Below are 9547 nucleotides of genomic sequence, written 5' to 3'. Positions count from 1 at the left end.
ATATAGAGTTCTAAGGCTATCTTGCAGGGTTCAGTGGTTGGAACTTCTGTAAAGAGGGATGTAACATCGAAACTGGCCATTAAGGCTTTATGATTAAGTTGATTTAGATTAGACTTGAAATTAAAAGAGTCTTTGATGAATGAGCTGGCTGAAGTTACATATTTGGAGAATGCCCATGCTATGTATTTACCAAGATTGTAATTAAACGATTCATATGTGGACATTATTGGTCGTAATGGACAATCTGGTTTATGAGGTTTGGGAATGCCCTATATTTGTGGTGTGCGTGAGTCGGTTTTACGGTGGTAGGAATAAAGTGTTTGTGAAATTGTGTTGGCTTTTTTCATTTGTAGTAGTAATTTGTTCAGTTGCGTCTCGTGTGTCTTTGTTAGATTTGTGTGTATTGGTTTAAATTTGTTCGTGTTTGATAGGATGTTTTCATTTTTTGGATGTATTCATTATGACAATAGCGTTACCTTTATCTGCTTTTAGAATTTTTATGTTTTTGTCTTGTTTTAGGTTTTTAATGGAATTAATGCCTCTTTTTGAAAGATTGTTTTTTATTTTTCTGTTTTGTGAAATTATGTTGATGGTTTTGTGAGAAAATTCTTTGAAAAAATCGTTTAAGATGTTGTTTTTAGGTGTTTCTGGAAAATATAAATTTTTAATTTTACCTGGGAAGTTTGACTGTTGGATGTCAATAAAATTATCAAAGTTATCTTCTTTTTGTTGGTTGTTTCCTTGATTTGTTCTGTGTAGAAAGTATCACAAGTCTCCTGCATAGATTTTCTAAACACGTTTTGATTTCTATGGTTGGAATGTTCCTAGGTGCTATTGCAAAGTTGAGTCCTTTGTTAAGTAGATGTATCTCGTCTGTGTTTAATTGTCAGTCAGATCTATTAATTATGAGGTTAGTCAACAGTTTGTCGTTTTGGTGTCTTTTCTGTTGTTTGCATCTTAGTTTTCTAGTTTTTTGTTGTGGCAGATCTTTTTGTCTCTGCCATTCTTAGTATTGATTTGGTTTATGTTTCGTTGTATAAGTCCATAAATCTCTGGTTTAATTCAGCATGCCAGTTGATGGTCTAGGTTCATTTTTGTATTTTGTGTTCAACATGGCTTTAAGTAGTTTTTTCTGTAAATTTTGGATAATGTTTGTGTATGTATTAACATTTTTTGAAAGTTTTACCCTTACCAAATTAGGGGTTAGTTGTTCCTTTTTACATTGTTGAATAAAGTAAATGTAAATGTCATATCATCTCATTCGTTGGTTTAAATTTCTTAGTTTCTTAACGATCGTGTACTGTTAATAGTGGTGTACGGTATGCTAGTTCAGACATTATGGTAACAGTTAAATACAAATACACAAAATCTTACATTTCTCGTACAATCGGCTACTTCCCTGGAGGTGCCGGGGATCGAACGCGGGGCCTTTCGCATGCAAAGCGAACGCTCTACCACTGAGCTACACCCCCATAAGTTCTTGTGTTTTTCTCAGTGTATTTATAACGATGAAGTTTATGTTTATTTTCACTCAAACTTCTCAGAGCAACCTGTTGAACCAATGTCAACCAAAATTTCTACTTAAACATTATGATCTGACTGACTGAACGTTGTATTGGTTGCTTTCCTCTCTTCGTATATTTCTTTCTTACTTTTATGTATTCTGATAATGTACTTTATTATACAGTTTGCTTTAAAGTAATACTTATGTATATGTATGTATTTATATATTGCAGAGCCTGAAGCTCATATGACAGTCGTTTGAATATTACCTTACTTCCATAAGGAACAAAATAATGAATTAGCCTTGCTGTAAGTAACAAAGTGACCCATGGTGGTTATGATGACGATGTCTGGAACAATTGTTTTGTGGTATTCATTTTGTCATCGTCCAAACCAGCTGTACTCCACACATTGGACACATATTTTCATTATAACAGTGAAGGTCAAATCCTATTATTTGGTCTGACAAGAAATGAAACAGGGTGGCAATATCTGCCTCCAGTCTAGTTTGTCTCTTCAGACTTAGTGCAGATAGCATTGATGTAGCTTTTTGAGAAATTCAACAAATAAACAACAAGCAAGATGTCATATTTTAAATGTGTTAATTGCTTGTGTTAACAACATGTACCTCAATCACATCTGACAACTTTCTTTTTATACATTTTGTTACATTTGATGGTTTTGACTATCAGAAAGGCTGGAAAAGGATCATATAATTTTTCTTTTGTTTTCGGAAATATATTTATGTCTCATATGAAAACAATTCTAGTTCTTCTTTATTTGTAGTTAAGCACAAAGCTACATTATGGATTATCTCTGTTATGCCCACCACATGTATCTAAACCCGGATTCTAGCGTTGGAAATTCACAGTCATATCTTTGTGCCACTAGGAGACAAGAGAACATTCTAAAGATATATTAATTTTGTTAATTTTAATTGAAAATCCATGCCTTGTACCAGAAACACAAAACTGTATGTTGTAAAAGTTCTCTCTAGGTGTTAAAGAAGTTTGACGTTTTATCTCTAAATATTGTTTTGTTTCTTTGTTTGGAAATTCTCACAAAGTTACAAAAGGAATATCGGTGTATAGTTGTCCTTAATGTTGAACCTATAGACTCTGGTTTACTTGTTTCTATTGTTACTACTTTAATACATCGATGGTCCCAAAGTATTACAAGCATTTTCGTAAGAATTCTAGTGAACAAAAGCACATTTCCGTTTTAAGACCCTGAATATATTTTCTCATAAACCAAAACACAAATAAAACATTTTTTTTATGCTAAAGCTAAACATAAAAGTACGTTTTTACAGATTAAATCCGGTAATAAACAAATATGTGATACCGAGTTAATTACGTCGAATAAGGTCGAAACGTTGTTCGCTCCTCTATTACTGCCTTCTCAACCCATTCCAGCCGTTTTTAAATACATAATTTTCTCTACAAGTGGGTTTTCTCGTCATCACGGTTCATGAATAACAGTAAAAGTACCCTTATACGTGTAAAATATTTGGTAACGACGGATGATTTAGGCTAACTGCTCTCAATCTGATCAAGTCTAAAATAGAAGCAAACCCTACCGGTGTCTTAACTAGCCTCTGACTTGGCTATTTAACTATATGTAACGAGGGGTCCTTTTTTGAATGTGGATTTCTTTCCGAGGTATATTTGGTTAAATATACATCACATTTTTAAATTTACACAATCTCTTACTTATTTAAATCTCAATCATAAATGAGTTAAAATGCTGTTTGTTTGTGTATTTCATCCGAACTGCCTCATTAGTCCCATCTCTTGGATAAAATGATTCTATGTATGACATTTTATTATAAAAACATATCTTAATCTTGAAAACAATTCTTCTAATTTCAGATCAACGTTAAGCCGAAGCTCAACAGTAAATGATGCCATTTACTATAAACAGTTTTATAATACTGTTGATTAACTATGACGCTGACATTTCTTTCTATGTGGTTTTCGCTAATTTGCATAATAAAAATATTTTCTCACACATTTGCACATCTACGTGGATAAGTAATACCTAGGTGCACACCTTCAGTCTGGGTGCAACATCTCGATGTCTGGGGTCTTTTTTCTTGGTGTTATGACGGTTACTCTTCTTTACTTTGTAGTTTCTCACTATATTTCTCATTGAAAAGATGTGCACACACGTGGATAAGTAATACCTAGGTGCACACCTTCAGTGTGGGTGCAACATCTCGGTGTCTAGGGTCTTTTCTCTTGGTGTTATGGTGGTTACTCTTCTTTACTTTGTAGTTTCTCACTATATTTCTTATTAAAAAGATGTTTACACACGTGGATAAGTAATACCTAGGTGCACACCTTCAGTGTGGTGCAACATCTCGGTGTTTAGGTTCTTTTTCTTGGTGTTATGGTGGTTACTCTTCTTTACTTTGTAGTTTCTCACTATATTTCTCATTGAAAAGGTGTGTACACACGTGGATAAGTAATACCTAGGTGCACACCTTCAGTGTGGGTGCAACATCTCGGTGTCTAGGGTCTTTTTTCTTGGTGTTATGGTGGTTACTCTTCTTTACTTTGTAGTTTCTCACTATATTTCTCATTAAAAAGATGTGTACAAACGTGGATAAGTAATACCTAGGTGCACACCTTCAGTGTGGGTGCAACATCTCGGTGTCTAGGTTCTCTTTTTTCTTGGTGTTTTGGTGGTTACTCTTCTTTACTTTGTAGTTTCTCACTATATTTCTCATTGAAAAGATGTTTACACACGTGAATAAGTAATACCTAAGTGTATACCTTCAGTGTGGGTGCAACACCTCGGTGTCTAGGGTCTTTTTTCTTGGTGTTATGGTGGTTACTCTTCTTTATTTTGTAATTTCTCACTATATTTCTTATTAAAAAGATATGTACACACGTGGATAAGTAATACCTAGGTGCACACCTTCAGTGTGGGTGCAACATCTCGGTGTTTAGGTTCTTTTTTCTTGGTGCTATGTCGGTTACTCTTCTTTACTTTGTAGTTTCTCACTATATTTCTGATTAAAAAGATGTGCACACACGTGGATAAGTAATAATACCTCATGTAGTATGTGTGCAAAATTTTAAGTTTCTAGGTTCTTTTCTCTTGGAGTTATGTGGGGGTCACACACAAACCAAAAGCCTCGGCCTTTATTGTTGTGGGTCAGTTTGTTGCTATATGACAACACTTTAAAATATGTGTTTTACAGTTCACGGATTAAACATTTGATTAATTGATTCATTAAAATCGATAAATATACAACATTCATACATATATTACATAAAACAAAATTAATGCAAGGATAGTAAGATAGTAAATGAAAATATGAATGTTAATACAGGGTCTTTTACGCTAAGCGTTTCGAAGACATATCCAACAGGACTTGATAATCCCTGAACATAATTAGAGGCGCTCAGGTCAGATATTCTTACCAAAAAACAGCGAAATTGATGAAATGGTGACGTAAGATAAAGAAAACATAGAGTACTTATTAGTTTTTCTGTCACTCATAATTACGATTAATTAATAACAGTTGTACTTTTTATCGGAAACTTTAACAATTGTTCATCAAGAAACTATTGCATAATATATATAAATATAGAATATCATCACATGTTACATATTCTTCCAGAAGTTACCGTACACTGGGAAGGTATAAATGATTTATTTTGTTTTTCATACAAACACAGAAGAGGATTATCTGTGCAAGCCGTCCCAAATTTAGCAATGTAAGACTACAGGGAAGAGGCAAGTTATCACCATCCCACCTCTTGAATTACTCTTTTTAACAACGAATATTGGGCTTGACCGTCAAATTAATTGCTTGTAAATATCATGTTACGAACAAAATTAAACAATAATAAAATATTGACTCTCGAAATAAATTTCCAAAATGTGAACTTAACAGCCGTTTATATCATAACATGAGGATTGATGTCAAACGAATTCTGAAATCCATCCAGTTTTTCTCGAAAACAAATTAATACACGAACATGCTGATAAAAGGATATGTTTTCAAAATTATCATCTTATCTATAGATAACAAGAAATTTAATTATTTTACACACAAAAAAAGAACCACTGGGGTGTCCCAAATGGGACCCGACTTTGTAGATTGCTATTTATATTCATACAATGATGTTAAAAAACCAAAATTTGTCCCTCTATGATGATTATAAGTGAGTGAAGTATTTCATAAAATATTAAAAGTAATTTTATTGATTTTACTTGTACTATCGATACCATACAAAATATTATCATTGATAATATTTTTATTTTTTATTATAAGCAAGCTAAATTCTAATTTTTTAACTTTATTACATGATAAAAATGCAACCTAAAAATATAATAAAATGGACCAAACCTAGATACTCATAGAGAAAAGAACTGATAAAGTTATTGTGGAGACACCTATCGATCAGCTCATGGAACATGCATCCCGATTACCACTAAGGCTGGAATCGAAGGGCGGCTTTCTTGGAATTCACTGGAGGTGACATTAATAATGTCAGTCTTTCTCGGTCAAATGTTTGAAGAATCAAATAAGAAATTATAGTACCTGAAGCTACATTCATCAGAGAAGACATGTTAAGAATCTGAAGCTACAGTCATCAGTGAAACGTTATAACAATCTGAAACTACAGACATCAGTGAAGACATGTTAATAATCTGAAGCTACAGACATCAGTGAAGACATGTTAAGAATCTGAAGCTACAGACATCAGTGAAGACATGTTAAGAATCTGAAGCTACAGTCATCAGTGAAAACGTGATAATAATCTGAAACTACAGACATCAGTGAAGACATGTTAATAATCTGAAGCTACAGACATCAGTGAAGAGATGCTAAGAATCTGAAGCTACAGATATCAGTGAAGACATGTTAATAATCTGAAGCTACAGACACCAGATAAGACACGTCAAATATTGACCTTCAGTTTATCACAAATATAGTGAGTGAATTGGAGGAGGATAGAAAACTTATAGTTGGTGTTTGTAGTCAGTGTTACTACTTCATTCTTAGATCTAGTTGATTTACTTCTAGGAATAATACTTTCTTCAAAAGGTCATGGGTAACCAGTTAGCCTTTACAGTTTGCTTGAATATTATGATATCACAGATCAGGTCATGACAGTTTGTTGTGACACCACTTTATCTGAAACAGGTCGAAGGCCCGATATGGCCAGGTGAGTTAAGGCGTTCGACTTGCAATCTGAGGGTCGCGGGTTGAATCCCGTTTCACCAAACATCCTCGCCCTTTCAGCCGCGGGGGTGTTATAAGTTACGGTCAATCCGCTATTCGTTAGTTAAAAAAGTAGCCCATTAGTTGGCGGTGGGTGGTGATGACTAGCTGCCTTCCCTTTAGTCTTACACTCCTAAATTATGGACGGCTAGCGCAGATGGCTTGAATTGTGTCAAGCCGATGAAAATTATGTTAAATTAATTGTATGATACAGCGTGTCGAAATGAGATGTTGTTGTTTCTACCACAGCATTGTTATTTTGTAATCTTCATGCTGTGGTTATATGTTGGGAAGCCTCAAATTTTCTTTTTTCTATAAAGAGGATCTTGGACTAAAAGGGATTGGAACCGCTGATCTAGTGAAACAATGAAATTAACATATCTCACAAGTCCACAAGTCACACGTTTCAACCAATGGCTGACATGAAATTATAAGCTAAGTCAGGTGTAGTGGTTTCTGTACTGTCGTTTTAATAGGCTGCTTTCCAAAAGTTCACATATAGATGCACAACCACGTTACTTGTCCCCCTTCTCCACTACGGCAGCCCATGTTTTATAAACCTATACCACAAGCCTGTGCACTAATTCATAAGTTCGACTCACTGTTCAGAGAATTGACTCACGGATTAAAACCAGTTTCTCTCCCAGCTCTGTTTATTTGTTTTACCCCAGCTATATGAACGTGTTAAGTTTAATATTGGAAAATTGTCTAGTCGTATCAATTTACATACGAAAGAAGATAAAATAATGTTCTTATGTCACAAGTGTTCTTCATAACAAATACACGTTCTATTCCAAAATGCAGCAACAGGAACTACTTATATATTTTGATAATTGTAAGGAATTTATCTTCAAGAAATACACTCCCAATTACATAAACCTTATGTAGATACATCAGACCCAAGACTATGGTCATGTGTTACATATGTGTTAACTGTATATTCTGTAGCCTGTCTTCAAAGTTCGGTATCAGAAGACCAGTGAAAGAGAGAGGCCTCAAATTTTGTTTCAACGTGTGTATCAACACTATTGGTCTTCGGTTTCACTGACACGGTATTGGTGTTCAATTTCATTACTGACTGTAATGACACATCTGATCTTCACTTTCATTGGCTCTTTCAACACTGTTGGTTTACTTTAACTTCTGTGTAAACACTATCAGATTTCAGTTTAACTGTTTTCACACTGTTGGTCATACCTCTCACTGTTTGTTTCAACACAACTGGTCTTCAGTTCAACTGTCTGTTTAACCACTGTTGGTCTTCACGTTCACTTGTTGTTTCAACACTATTGGTCTTCACTTGCACTGACTATGTCAACACTACTGGTCTTCAACTTCACTGACTGTTTCAACACTATTGGTCTACAGTTTCACTGTCTGTTTTCACAATCTTGGTTTTCACTTAAACTCCATTTCAAGAATATTGGTGCTAACATCCACTGACTGTTTTCACTCTATTGGTTTTCACGACCACAGGCTGTTTCAACACTGTTAGACTTGTAGTTAACTGTTTCAACACAGTTTGTATTCAACTTCACAGTCTGTTTTCACATTACTGGACTGCAGTTTCAATGGCTGTTTCAACACTTGGTATTCAATTTCACTGTCTATTTTAATAGTACTGGTCTTTAGTTTTACTGTCTGTTTGAACACTGTTGATCTTCACTTTCACTTCTGTTTCAACATTGTTGGTCTTCTGTTTCATTGACTGTCTCAAAACTATTGGTCTTCAATTTCAAGGTCTGTTTTAACACTTGGCATTCAGTTTCACTGTGTTTTCACACTTTTGGTCTTCACTTTAGGTTCTCTTCACAACACTATTAATCTTGAATTTAACTGTTTCCACAATGTTGGTCTTCACTTTCACCGAATGTTTCAACACTGTTGGTCCTCAAGTTCAGTCTTTTTCAACACTATTGCTCTTCTGTTTCACTATGTGTTTCAATACGGTCTTCAATTTCACTCTCTTTCAACAGCGTAGTATTAATTTTCAGTCTGCTTCAACAGTGTTCATCTTCACTTTCACTATTATTTAACATTACTGGTGTTCAATGTCAACAGTATTGGTCTTCATTTGCCCTGCATGTTTCAACAGTGTACATCTTAAATTTTACTAACTTTATCAACACTATTGGTCTTCGGTTTCACTGACGATGTGCACAGGGTTGGTGTTCAATCACACTGGGTTTCAACACCGTTGGTCTTCACTTTCAATGATTGTTTCAGTTGTGTCTGCCTTCAATTTCACAGTCTGTTTCAACAGTGGAGATCTTCCATTTTACAGTCAGGTTCAGCAGTGCTGGTTTTCAGTTTAAATGTCTGTTTTTTGAAAACGTTGCACAATATTGTTCTTTAGTTTGACTGTCTGTTCTCACACTGTTGGTCTTCAAATCCACTAACTGTGTTCAAAATGTTCGTCTTTACTTTCACTGACTGTTCCAACACTGTTGATCTTCAATTTCACTGACAGATTCAACACAATTGGTCTTCAGTTTCACTGCTTGTTTAACACTATTGGTCATCACTTTCACTGACTCTTTCAACACTGTTGGTATTGAACTTCACAGTCTGTTTTCACACCACTGGTCAGCAGTTTGAATGGCTGTTTCAACACTGTTGGTCTTCAAATTTATTGTCTGTTATAATAATTCTGGTCTACAGTTTTACTGTCAGTTTTTACACTGTTGGTTTTCATTTTCACTCACGCTTCAACACTGTTAGTCTTCAGTTTCACTGACTGTGTAAACACCGTTTGTCTTAAATTTCACTGTCTGCTTTAACACTATTGGTCTCGAATTTACG

At 34.7% G+C, this 9547-nt stretch overlaps 1 non-coding gene across 1 annotated transcript; it reads right to left on the bottom strand.

The window, feature by feature from the left end:
• Nucleotides 1-1400: 1400 nt before the first annotated feature.
• On the bottom strand, nt 1401-1472 carry TRNAA-UGC (transfer RNA alanine (anticodon UGC)). Its single transcript has one exon. It is a non-coding gene; the product is annotated as a tRNA-Ala (tRNA).
• Between the last annotated feature and the right edge of the window lie 8075 nt (nt 1473-9547).

The sequence above is a fragment of the Tachypleus tridentatus genome, chromosome 1 (genome assembly GCF_004210375.1).
Source record: "Tachypleus tridentatus isolate NWPU-2018 chromosome 1, ASM421037v1, whole genome shotgun sequence".
Classification (NCBI taxonomy): domain Eukaryota; kingdom Metazoa; phylum Arthropoda; class Merostomata; order Xiphosura; family Limulidae; genus Tachypleus; species Tachypleus tridentatus.
This window is presented reverse-complemented; position numbering and strand designations above follow the sequence as displayed.